This window comes from Cephus cinctus, unplaced genomic scaffold, assembly GCF_000341935.2.
Source record: "Cephus cinctus unplaced genomic scaffold, Ccin1 Ccin1_scaffold0265, whole genome shotgun sequence".
Taxonomy (NCBI): domain Eukaryota; kingdom Metazoa; phylum Arthropoda; class Insecta; order Hymenoptera; family Cephidae; genus Cephus; species Cephus cinctus.
In genome coordinates this window covers 316,827-328,483 of record NW_014332976.1, presented here as the reverse complement: position 1 = coordinate 328,483, position 11,657 = coordinate 316,827, and the positions used below count along the sequence as shown (strand labels likewise).

The 11,657-nt window shown below is 41.9% G+C and overlaps 1 long non-coding RNA gene across 1 annotated transcript in view; it reads left to right on the top strand.

The window, feature by feature from the left end:
- LOC112494086 overlaps positions 1–4,039 on the top strand; it is an 18,308-nt gene extending 14,269 nt beyond the window's left edge. Inside the window, exon 2 of the long non-coding RNA XR_003059219.1 lies at positions 3,862–4,039. This is a non-coding gene — a long non-coding RNA (uncharacterized LOC112494086). The remainder of the gene's footprint in view (positions 1–3,861) is intronic.
- The last annotated feature ends 7,618 nt before the right edge of the window (positions 4,040–11,657 follow it).

The following is an 11,657-nucleotide window of genomic DNA, read 5'->3' as shown; positions in this document are numbered from 1 at the left end:
GGGGGGGGGGGGGGGGAAAGGCGCATAATATCGGTCGGAGGGCAAAGTGGAGGAAGCGAACTGGTACGAAACTAATTTATTCCAAGACTTACGAAGTTTTAAAGTCCGTCCTGTAAAGCGGAACGTAATAATTCGGCTGCGCTGAAATTGTGGCTGTTCGTTTTTGACGATTTTATCCATTTCGAAAAAAAAAGTTTTGTCAATGTCGCTAAGCAGTTGCAGTTGGCTTGAAGTTCCTGATATGCTTTGATTTTTAATTGAGTTTGATAATTTTATTATTTTCTGTTCATCATTGCTACGATAATTGATGGTTGGACTTGCTGATAGACAGAGAATCTTTAACTTTGATATTTAATGCAAGCATTTTATAGAAAGAGGTGGATACGGGAGATTTATTAAATGGCGATACTTGATGATTAAATATTTCCATTTCCCGCCGTTCGCTACTGTACGTACCAAGCGACTATTCATATATTCAGGATATTTCAATCCCCTCGAGATAATTACATGATTCTCACTGAGTCGTTCAATCCTGTTTTCAATTTAACATGAATTTCAACGGTACAGATAAATCCAGACAGAAGCCATTGTGGAATTCAGGCTAATTAAAAAAATCAGGACGTCAGATAATGTACTGGTGGACGATTCCGTTTTTTTCTCTTTTGCACAATTTCCAGATCAGGACGATTAATTATCAATTATTTGCAATTAGTTGTGCTATGTTTTATAGATTTCTTAATTGCTTGCTATCTTTCTATTATTACTTAGACTTACGCATTATTGTCCTACCTATTGAGAACCTGGGATCAAAAATCCACTAACCATACTAAATATGAGTAGTATCAGATGACCTGGTGCAATTATATTTATATTTGTAATCGTCATTCATATTTTTTAGACGATTTAACAGTATACTAGTTCCACTTTGTTTTATGCCGTCGATCTGGGACTTGTAGCTAAGTTCTTCACTGTAGAAAGTTGCCGAATTCTGGCTTGTATGTGAGCTTTAATTTGTTCAAAATCCCATTTTGATATGTTGGTGCAGAAACTTGTATGCTGGGAGTCTGAAAATGAAAATAGTCTTTGATGAATATGAAGATATATTATTCATACTCCATTATACGTGCTAATTAGTATTTATTGGATTACTTAAATAAATTGTGGATTTACTTGCTTCTAATTATTTAGTTACCGTATGACAGTCTGCTGAGTGAGGTAGAATTATGTATGTCTTATAGCCCTTTGTTGTGCGTTCAGGTCGAAATGTTTTTTTAGGCTGTCGCAAAAAGGCCCTGTGGCCCAGAGAATTCCTGGAGCAGACGAAAGGGTTGCTCACCCCAGAACTTTACTTGGGATCCCACGAGAGAGGGAACCCCCTTTTCTTTACTGCCAAAACTACGATGCTACTGTGGATCCACCTTTACGCCCACAACGGAAGCGAATGATTTGAACATTGTTCGAGCAGTTCTTTGTTTGCGTCCTGACCCTTCCTCATGGCGACGCCATTATTAAACACATATTTTAAGATATTGTACTCTGCTAAAACCGAGCACTAAAACAGGAACGATTCCGCATTTTTTTTTACCTTGGAATAGCGAGCCGCTCTTTATTCGCCTTCATTATTCCAGTGACTATTATACTCTGGGTGACCTAGAAAAGGGCCCGAAGTTCTTGGGACAAGTCCCATTCAGTTTCACCTTTATCTTGGCTCCTATACGTGGGCTGTCATTGTACGACTCAATAGTTTAATCGCAAAAAGCACCAAAGTACCTATACAGACACCAAGCGTAATGAGAGAGAGAGAGAGAGGGACAAAAAATATTCATTCGCGCTACCCATATTCTAATCTTCTGAATGCTGTGATGAGTATGGATCACAAAGTTGGATACCACCTTCTTTTTTTCTTCTTCAGCGCATTGCCTTAACGAGAGAAGCAAAGAACCGGCGGTGCTCTATTTCGGTCCTTGTGAATTTTTCGAAGGACTCCGGAGCAGCTTGTCGCGTAACCTTTTCTGGGTCGTGAAACTTTTTAATTCGTCAAATAAATTCTGGGAGAAATTGCCTACGTTCTGCTTTCTGCCAGCCGTTCGGAACGGCGATCTTCAGTACTTTTATCTCCGAACGACATATTAAGCTAAACACTGGTCATAGGTATTTGCACTCTTACCCAGTGACATCTCGAAAGTGTTTGAACTATCGAAGCTTATTTGTCACGACATTCTTGGCTTTCAAGGGGATTCAGGATATTACGTTTTAATCGTTTATCGATATCAATTTGATCTTTTTTCTGTGCCTACTGTGGACGGCTTTTTTTATTTTTTTACTACTCTTGCTATCCTCTAACTTCACTTTCCTTCATCCTTCTCTTTCTCTTTCACTCTCCTCGACTCGTCTCAGCTTTAAAGGTGACGTGGCAATTGCATCTTGCGAAAACCTAGACGGTTATCGAAGCCGACTACCGCACCTTCCGTCCCGTCAAGTAAATTCCTTTGGTCGCTCCTCGATTTTTATCCGAGTAACTTCGACAAGGCAGCCTGGAGCAGAAGCTCGTATTCCCGAGTAGCAGAATTTCCCAAAATGCACTTTCCGTAGGACAGTTCATACTCGAATCCACTTCCTCCTTTTCACCTTTATTTCTGTGACGTCTGGAGGTTGGGGATGCGTGCGATCAGTTCAGTCTCAGATATACATCTATATATCTATCGGTATATGTAGAACAGCGACCTATGACGTCATTGTTCGATGGGTATGCATCGCGCACCCCCTAGTTCCCGGGAGCCGAACTAGGTCAGGGATAGAGTCACCCTGCTGCACTCTGTCCTCGTATATCGTTGTTACTGCCCTCACACAATAATATCCCCCTATTTATGCATCTACCTATACATTCCCCGCATACCACCCAATCTGCTTCTGAATATTACAACGAAGCATCTGAGTGTCTCAGCAGCAGCTACCGTTACTGTTAATCATTAAGATGTTTCTCAAGGTTGATATCTGTACACAAAGTGCAGTCTTAGGTAACTGAAAGAGAGGTTAGATTTTCAAAATCTCTCCCACCACTATACCTATATATAGACATCATACCAAGACGTATACCTTCATAATTTTAAATAGATTCTTTAAAAGTCTCCAGCTTCCTAGAGACAAGACGACGTTCCAATTCGGCAGATTCTTCCGGACCAAAGGATCTTAATTATGTCAAAACTCCGTAGCTAGGATAATCTTGAAAACGTTTGGCAATCTTCCCCGACAGTCGACGATTTCTCGACTAATGTAATGGATCGTTGCGACGACATTAACTGGGTTAAAGCGCAAAAGCGCAAAAGCGCAAAAGCGAAGTGGCTGTATTATGAAGACTGCGAACGTGATAAAACCGCTAATTGCAGTAGCTCAACTTCAGTGGACTGTTGCGACGACGCGTATCGTCCCGACGTCGAGTTTCGGCCTCTTCCATTGTCGCACGTAACAGTACAGTATAATCGTAGACACTACGGACACCGTTTTCCATGTTTTGCTCCCTTCATCTTCCGCTGTATCCCAATGGAAAACTTTACAATTTAAGCTGGAGCAAAAACCATTGCTGCTCTTGCCAGGTCCTTCTTAAGTACACGATATCTCAGCCTTTTGTATTTCGTAATTAACGAATAGTAGCCTTTTTTTTCTCAAGCTCCGACACTAAACTATTTCGCGAGGCTGCATTGCTTTATGCACCTTAATCTGTGTAGCAGTGACACTTTGGATATAGAAAATAATAAGTATACCGTCTCGGGAGACTATTGTGCATGTAGTGTGCCGAGGGTGTTTGTTTATGTTTTTATTATTCAGGAGATAATTTTCAATCTTATCTCTTATCTGTTTCAGGTAATTCCTGTTCTTGTAACCATCTGACTTCGGATACCATTGAGCCAGCAATTTAAGCAACGGTCTCCCTCACTACGAATTACGGTTAAGACGTTCGTTAAAATATATTATCTCTTGCACCAAGTCGTAAAGATACGGGTGAACGATAATACAGTGCAAAATGGCAATTCCAGCCTTACCTCAGTTTTTAAGTTTTCTTCATGTATACTGTAGGCAACTGGTACTCCTCTATGTCTCCGTCTACATCCCTCGAGATTTTACAACGGAGTACTTAACTTTTCCTTGGCGCAACTACCTAACACTTTGTACCGCAGGTGGATAGCCGACGGTGGCTTCTTACTAAGTGGAAAGAAATATCGGACCGTTAAGTACACCGCTGCGACCATTTCTCCTTCTTAACGTTAGCAATGTCCTAAAACTGTCGGTTAGGCAATACTTATGAGGCACGAACGTTAGAGTCTTTGGCTCTTTTGGATATTTAAATTAGACAATGTATTATCCTCTGGAGCTTACTTCGTGTCTTTTGGCATATGCGGTATACTGTAGAGCGCGTTCGCTTCTCTTGGCTGGAGTTTTAATAAAGGAGGCGTGACCCTGTTATATTCATGGACCGACTGAAGTACTGCTGCGGCTCCTGCCGTTTTGCCGATTTGTGGCTCCGAATCGGAGAGACCGATTCTCGATGTGTGCTGTTGGTACATGGAAGTCGAACAGGAGGAGGTCACATAGGAAGCAGTTAACGCGGCCTCGTGCACGTTTCTGTATTTTTTGTCACACGTGTATTATAACGGACCACGGGATATACAGTCTGTTCAAAATTGTTTTACCGACGGGTACAGCGGTTTTCTTCAGACAAACCCAGATCATAAAAGTGACTTATTTTATTTTAGTGTTTACTTTTTAGGCAAAATTCATAAATTTTTGTTTCTTCAGTGTTTTCTGACGCGAGAGTACATGTATGAACTTTTTTTTTAAAAATACGAATAGAAATGGATACCAAAATTTTCCCGCGTAGGGAAGCAGCTGTGCACAGTCGCGTGATACGTATTTTTATTTTTCTTGAATAGGTAAAATTGGCTATTTCACGTGACCGATATACGGGTCCATTGGTTTCCGCGGTACGATATAGATGCTGCCCTCGCATGTAGGACAATGTTGCGGCATCCACGGAGGGTTGGGGTCAGGGTGTGGGGTGAGGGTGGTGGTTGCCAGAGGTTGAATGCACTGGTTATTGGGTAATGCGATTTCAGAGCAGCGTGAACCACGAGGGTCTCCAGGAAATTACGTGCACGGAGCTGCTGCGGCTGTTGAGATGCTTTTTTCAACGTTGAATCCTTCGTGCTACGTGCTCGAGAATATTTTTATTAAATGGATGCTGCGGACAATCGTTTTGGAAAGTAAAATCTTTATTTCTGTACGCATACATATGTGCGTCCGGCATCCTGCATTAATTCTTAGTGCGTCTCTCGAATATTCTCTGCAATATCTGACTACGTGAAATTGCACGAAACAGGGAAGTGAAGATCCGTCGGTAACGTGGAAGCAAAGTTGAATACGTAACTTTGTTAAAGAGTGCACGAGAATTACTTTGCTGTCCCGCGAAAGTAAACTTGACTTCATGTTTATTAATACCTTGTGTCTCATTTGCGATACGCGACATCTAATTTTTTTATATGCTCCGCTGGGATTCCTTGGGGAAAGTTTACTTCGTACTATGAAGTTACTTTTGGCTTTTTTTTTGTTAAATAGAACACGAAAGAAAATTGTGTTTTTTTTTTATATAGAGATAAGAGACCTGCCGCACGCTGTACCGAAATCTTCTAAACGATTAAAAATTGATTTCATACCTTTATATTTCTGAAATAATCGCAATCTGTCAAGCTGACGGCACGTCGTGAACGCGCACGTCAAGCGGCAACCTCAAACTTGCCGACTATAGCGGCAGCCAATTGGAATCGTGGAAAAGTGCTGACAAAATTTCGAGCTATTTTCTATACACGACACGTTAACGATAAACATGGATCTTATACTAACGAGAGGGAAATATAAAATCCTATTGTGTCTCCCGATAGCTGTGTAAATTTATGAAGCAGATGCTTCTATACGCAGTTTTCATTGTTCTGCACGAATATCATTGAGGCTCTGTAAAATTGTGAAAAAAAAATGTTTACGCGAATTTGTATACTACATCATTCCACCTATGGATTTTATTGTTTCCTTCGGAGAAAGCCGTTCCGGTTTATTCCCGCGGGGAAATATTTTGTGAGGTCAAAGGTGACGCATCCCGACTCGAAAGAGTACAGCTAGACGTATGACAGTGCCACGTCGTAAAAGCTATCGCTGCATCGAATATTTCCTTTATGGATTCTCTGTGCTTGTCAATGGGCATGAATCGGACGAATAATCTCGTGGATGACAAAGTGACTTTATCCACGTCGCCAGTATCGCTTTTATGCAGCATTTTACCTTCTGAGATCACACAAGAGAAACGCAGCATACAGGTCGCACATATGCTACGACAGCTGCGGGAGAAAAGTTTGTTTAAATTTCTTGTCTTTTCGAAATGTACATCCACTGTCTATGCGAGGATTTATATTGAACTATCCATACAGTATCATCCGAACAATACCCATTGATAAAGTTCATCAGTGAAAATGGTCGACATGAAAAAAATGATGGTTGTATAGGAAGCACGTTTTTGTACGGACACAAGGTATAGATAGGCCATCGGGTACTTGGAGAAATAATTCCCTCGTTGCCACAAGAAATTCCTATTGGCATTTAATCATGAGAATCGAAACTGACGAGTCGATTATTTAGTCAAGTTGAGTAAAAGCCTCCTGTCTCCTTGAGTCGGTAGCTGATAGTGAATTAACGGGGGTCGGGTCACTGATGACGAGTACAAACTGGCCGGTAGTGAAAAAAAAGTCCCCTAAGACTCAAGAAGGCAGTGCGAAAGGATAAGGGGAGCCGGTACGGGGTCGAAGGGTCGCAGGAATCAGAAGTCGAGAGAACCGCCCTAAGCGAATCCACGATTTCGTACACGTTGTCGGATCGACTCGGCAGAATGCGCCGGCGGCCAATCACTTTCCATGCTGTTAGCGATCGATACGCAACAGTCTTTTCCCATCTCCGCTACGACTATCTGACAGTTTTATTATTGACGTGACCCGAGATCAGTGGCCCGACAATTATTTTTTAAAAAGCAACACGTGCTCCCTGGGACTACATTGCACCCGTAGGACCCAGTCCTATATGCACTATGTAGAATGCGTATGCCTATATTCACGAGAAGCCTTCCGGGCACAAGGTTCGTTACTGGTCTAGTTGTCCGAAACAGTTTTTACCTCTGCTTCGTTTTTTATATTTCTTTTTTCCCCTCTTCCTCACCGAACTAATTTGAGGTACCTACTTCGCGTAACCTGGGAAATAACAGCTACGAATGGAGGCCATGCTGTAGACTCGATTGCTCGCGGCGGTCCATCGTGCAGGACATTACGTAGAATGGAGTTCTAAACATTTCATTGGGAATGAAAGTCAAGCTGGGGATACGGGAAAATCAAAGGAAGTTACCTGGTAATGAAATGCCTTTGAGCAAAATTGCATCTCGCCGATAGTTAAGACGTCGATCGATCGCTACACGAATTTCTCGTACGGATAACTTGATCGTATTAATAGCTACCGACATCGATTGATTCTGCTTTGGGAAACAGGGGAAAAATCTTCGTTCCGATCTGTCATGATTACATCGTTACCACCTGTTACGCTTTATTGTCTCAATGAGATTCCTCATAGCAGGGGATCAACTACCGATCATATAAGGGGTGCAAATACTTGCTGAACAGGGAGTAACCTTAAACCGAAATTCCTGTATCAGTGATACGACTCATTGATTTTCGTCAAGAACTACTATGGATAAAATTTTATTTTACCTCGAGAATCTTTCGATTTCTCTCTGTCCCGGAAATTAATGAAGTGTCCTTACCGATTTCCCGTCGTCGTCACTGTCGTCGCCATGCTAAAAGAAACCGGAGCGGGATGGGAACTAGGAGGAATAAGTATCGAGGAAGCGCACAAGAAGAAGCGGATGGAGAATAAGAAAAAGAAGATGAATGCCCGGCACAGTATCCTGTACGAAATTAATCTTCCAGAAGGCGAAGGCTGGAGCAATAATTCGCGGACGTTCACCTGTCATGTAGCACGGGGGGCACTTGCCGGCACTGGAGCGTCTGATGACAATGCGCGGTCATAAAGCACGCGTGGCGACGCAAAGTGCTTTGACGGTATGGAGGGCTGGGGGGGAGCTGTCCTTCAGCATCCCTGCACAGAGCCTGGTGTATTCGCATGCACCGGATTAGTCGTCAAGAGAGTGTAAATGGCAGGGACGGAATTGCATATAAATCATTCGCGTTCGCGCTACGCGAGACCCCATGGGTCTACCAGGTGCTGTCACACGAGCACGTATGGACGAGCATGCGTGCGCCTCTTTCTAGGTATTTATCAGAGCGGCAGCATTACCCGGATGAAGAAAAATCTTCGTGGTGTACCTCCCTGGCGGGGCGGACAACAAATAGTAGTTGGGGTATAAGACTCACGTGTCTACGCAACCGTTACTCTATACGTCTGCATAGATTACAGGACGTTGTCTTATCGATTTTATCAGGTATACAGTCCGCATACTCGTGCACCTGAATTGCAAAAGGAGCAACGGCTCTCGAGTTTACAAAGGGAGCGTATAAGAATAAATCGTTAGGGGTGCTTCGGAAAAGAGCTTTCTCCAATGGATTATCGACTTGCCACTTTGCTTTCGCGTTACGCCCCTGCGAGCTTTTCTACGTGACGTACCTGCTCGCTCGGCATTCGAAGAGTAATAGACTTGAGCGACACGGCGACCGTGACCCTGCGATTCTTTTAATCGATCGGTCGACGTGTGCCGTGAGAGAGTCACGCGTCGTGATGCAGTTATATACAGTAATTGAGTTCATGTATTATATATGTATATATGTATATACGGAAGTTTATTCAGTACAAATGTACCGCGTGAAGTTGGTTCTATTCATACACATCATGTAAAGAAGCTAATTTCAGTCTATACGTTTGACCTGAATAACCCTGTATAGACACCACGGGATACACCAAAAAGTAGTGCAGGCACCCTTAAGTTTCTCGGATACAAGCTGCAGAGTCACTTTTATCTGAAACACCTATGTATAGGTGGCTTATACTAAACGGAGGGTTACAATTTGCCACTCTTGGGCCTATAGCCCATTTATTTTGACACTATTTAGTTCCAGCCTCTGTGGCACGGCGGGGTATACGTCAGTGTCAGGATAGCGATGCCGAGCTAGTGCGCTCAACCATCTGTATACAGTCCTGTCTGAGAAGCCCTTTAACCAGTCCTTCGTCACATAACAACGCCTCCGTTCAACGCGAGCTAGGAAGCACAGGAATAAAATGGAGTGAAAACAAAGGAGATATACAACATGAGCGCTGCTATCCACGTAAAGGTCTTTTCGAGACAATTCACTTACCTTGCTCTGCCTTGGATATAACGTACACGTACACACTAACGTCTTCGCTATACCGTGTTCATCCTCCATTTATTCGTCGGGGGGAGTTTGCGGCGACCCGATAGGGACGAGGGTGCAAGTGATGGTTTAGCTGGTCCAACGGTGTTTACTATCTAGTCAGTGCTTTGTGGCGCAGGGAACACGAAGAGGGCCAAATGGCTGAGAGGCAGAAGAACTGCGGCCTTGCGTGGGATAAATTGATCGATCGTGCCTGCTTACTGAAATATCACGCTCAAGTGAGAAGTTTCCTGCTCCTTTTTTTCTTTCTGACGTAGTAACGAGTATTTTTATCAGCATCCTTGTGACGTATCATTCGACTCGTCGAATGAGCGAATTATAAACACGAACTGCTGTAGAGAGGATGGCCCTGGTGGTTGAGGAAATCGATTTGGAAACGGCCTGTCTAAATATTAATTCGAATCATCAGTAATTCCATTTAAAGTCTTGGCGATTTGGAGCGAGGGTCGAGGGGAGGAGATTCGGCATTGTTTCCAGGGGGAGTACATCCTTAAATATTTAGTCGTAGCAACGGACATCGCCTCGTGGACTTTGTACAGTAGAGTTGTGAAAGTTCATTCATTTAAAAATTCTTATCACAGATATTTTTCATTTGGCAAATAAATATTGTTCGTTTGGATACAATTGGATGGGTATCTGATAAAGGAAATTTTTATTTGCACCTGTACTGCGCCGAGAGAAAGGAACAAAATCTTCTCGCGGTAAGACAAGTAGTTGTCAGTCTTGAATTTAACATTAAAAGCTTGTAGATTTATCGGGAAAGTTTGGAGCGTTTATCAGATGCCAAGTATCCATCCCATGTCGAAGGAAGGTGGAAGACAGTGTAGTAAGGGTGACCTGTGGGAATTTATCGATCAGAGCGCGAACACTCGTAATTCATGCGTGGTTTGAAAAATCTTTGTTTGGTTATAACTTTACATTTGTTTTTTTAAATTTTAGTAACTTATTTGGCCGGAGATAATTCTTTAACTTGTGAAGTTTACTGTCGTATAATGTTTTTACGTGTATTACTAGTAGGTACTATGTGTTTTTGGCGAAATCCATATCGAGTTCAGTTCAAAGTTATAAGGTTAAAGACTGCAATGTTGTATTCGAAGGGGAAAGGAAATGTGACTGGGATGAGCGGAAATTGTCGGCGGAATCGAGAATTATAGGTGAAGTTTATTTCAGTCACGAGTCAGTAAGCTGACGCCTTTTCAACATTCAAGAATGCGTGGATTTCGTAATTGATTTTTGCGCGGTAACGTTTCGCTATGTGCGCGCACCTTTTTGTGTGTGTCCATATATATATATATATATATATATATATGTATACATTATATATCTATGGCCAATGGTAAACTGGATCACGTGCGGGGAAATGGAAAAAGGAAATATATTCAAATCAGCAGTTTTCTTTCTTTTTTCTTTTTATTTTTCGTTGAAAAATTTATATATATCTACTTATCAAGAAGAGTCGACGATATGTGATTTTAATATTTATCAAAACGATGAAGACGGCGTAAAGTTTGAAGTTTTTGAAATTCGTCAAGTACTCTTTGCGGATGATATTTCCTTATGATTTTTCCCGTGGGAAACTTATGCCTTTACGAGTATACGGACATACGGATATCCATTTTGCGTGTCACTGGGAATACCATTTGGCGAACCACTGGGAATTGAGTTGGTTGTTTGTAATACGGGGGAAACTTTTACCGATTAGAACTTTTCGCAGTGCGAAACTCAGATCTATGCTAATTTGTATGGACAAAATATCGCTTATGCATACAATTTTTGATAACCCTGATTTACGACCTACTTTACGTAAAAGGTCAAAGAAATCGAGTCAGCGTCTTTTGGCGGTTAATTCAAACACGTGTAAACATATTTATCACGCAGATCACATATTCTTTTTCATTATGATCCATGCAAGATGTTGAATGATGTATTTTCAGGGCACAGTTAGTACGAACGTTGTGCTTTAATTTAAGACTTTTCCAATGGTAAGTTCAATTCGAAAGGAAGAACTTCCCTTTTTTCAAAATGTAAGAGGAACATAAGTTAGGTGTCCTCTTTACTTATCTACTCCATTTTCGTCCACGCGCACATGGGTCTTATATGTATAAGAAGGAGAATATATTACTGTATGCATTATTCCAATGCTAAATCGTTCGTGAATAATGGTCTATCGTTTTTTATTTTCAAAATTTGCACTTCACCTTTATCGTG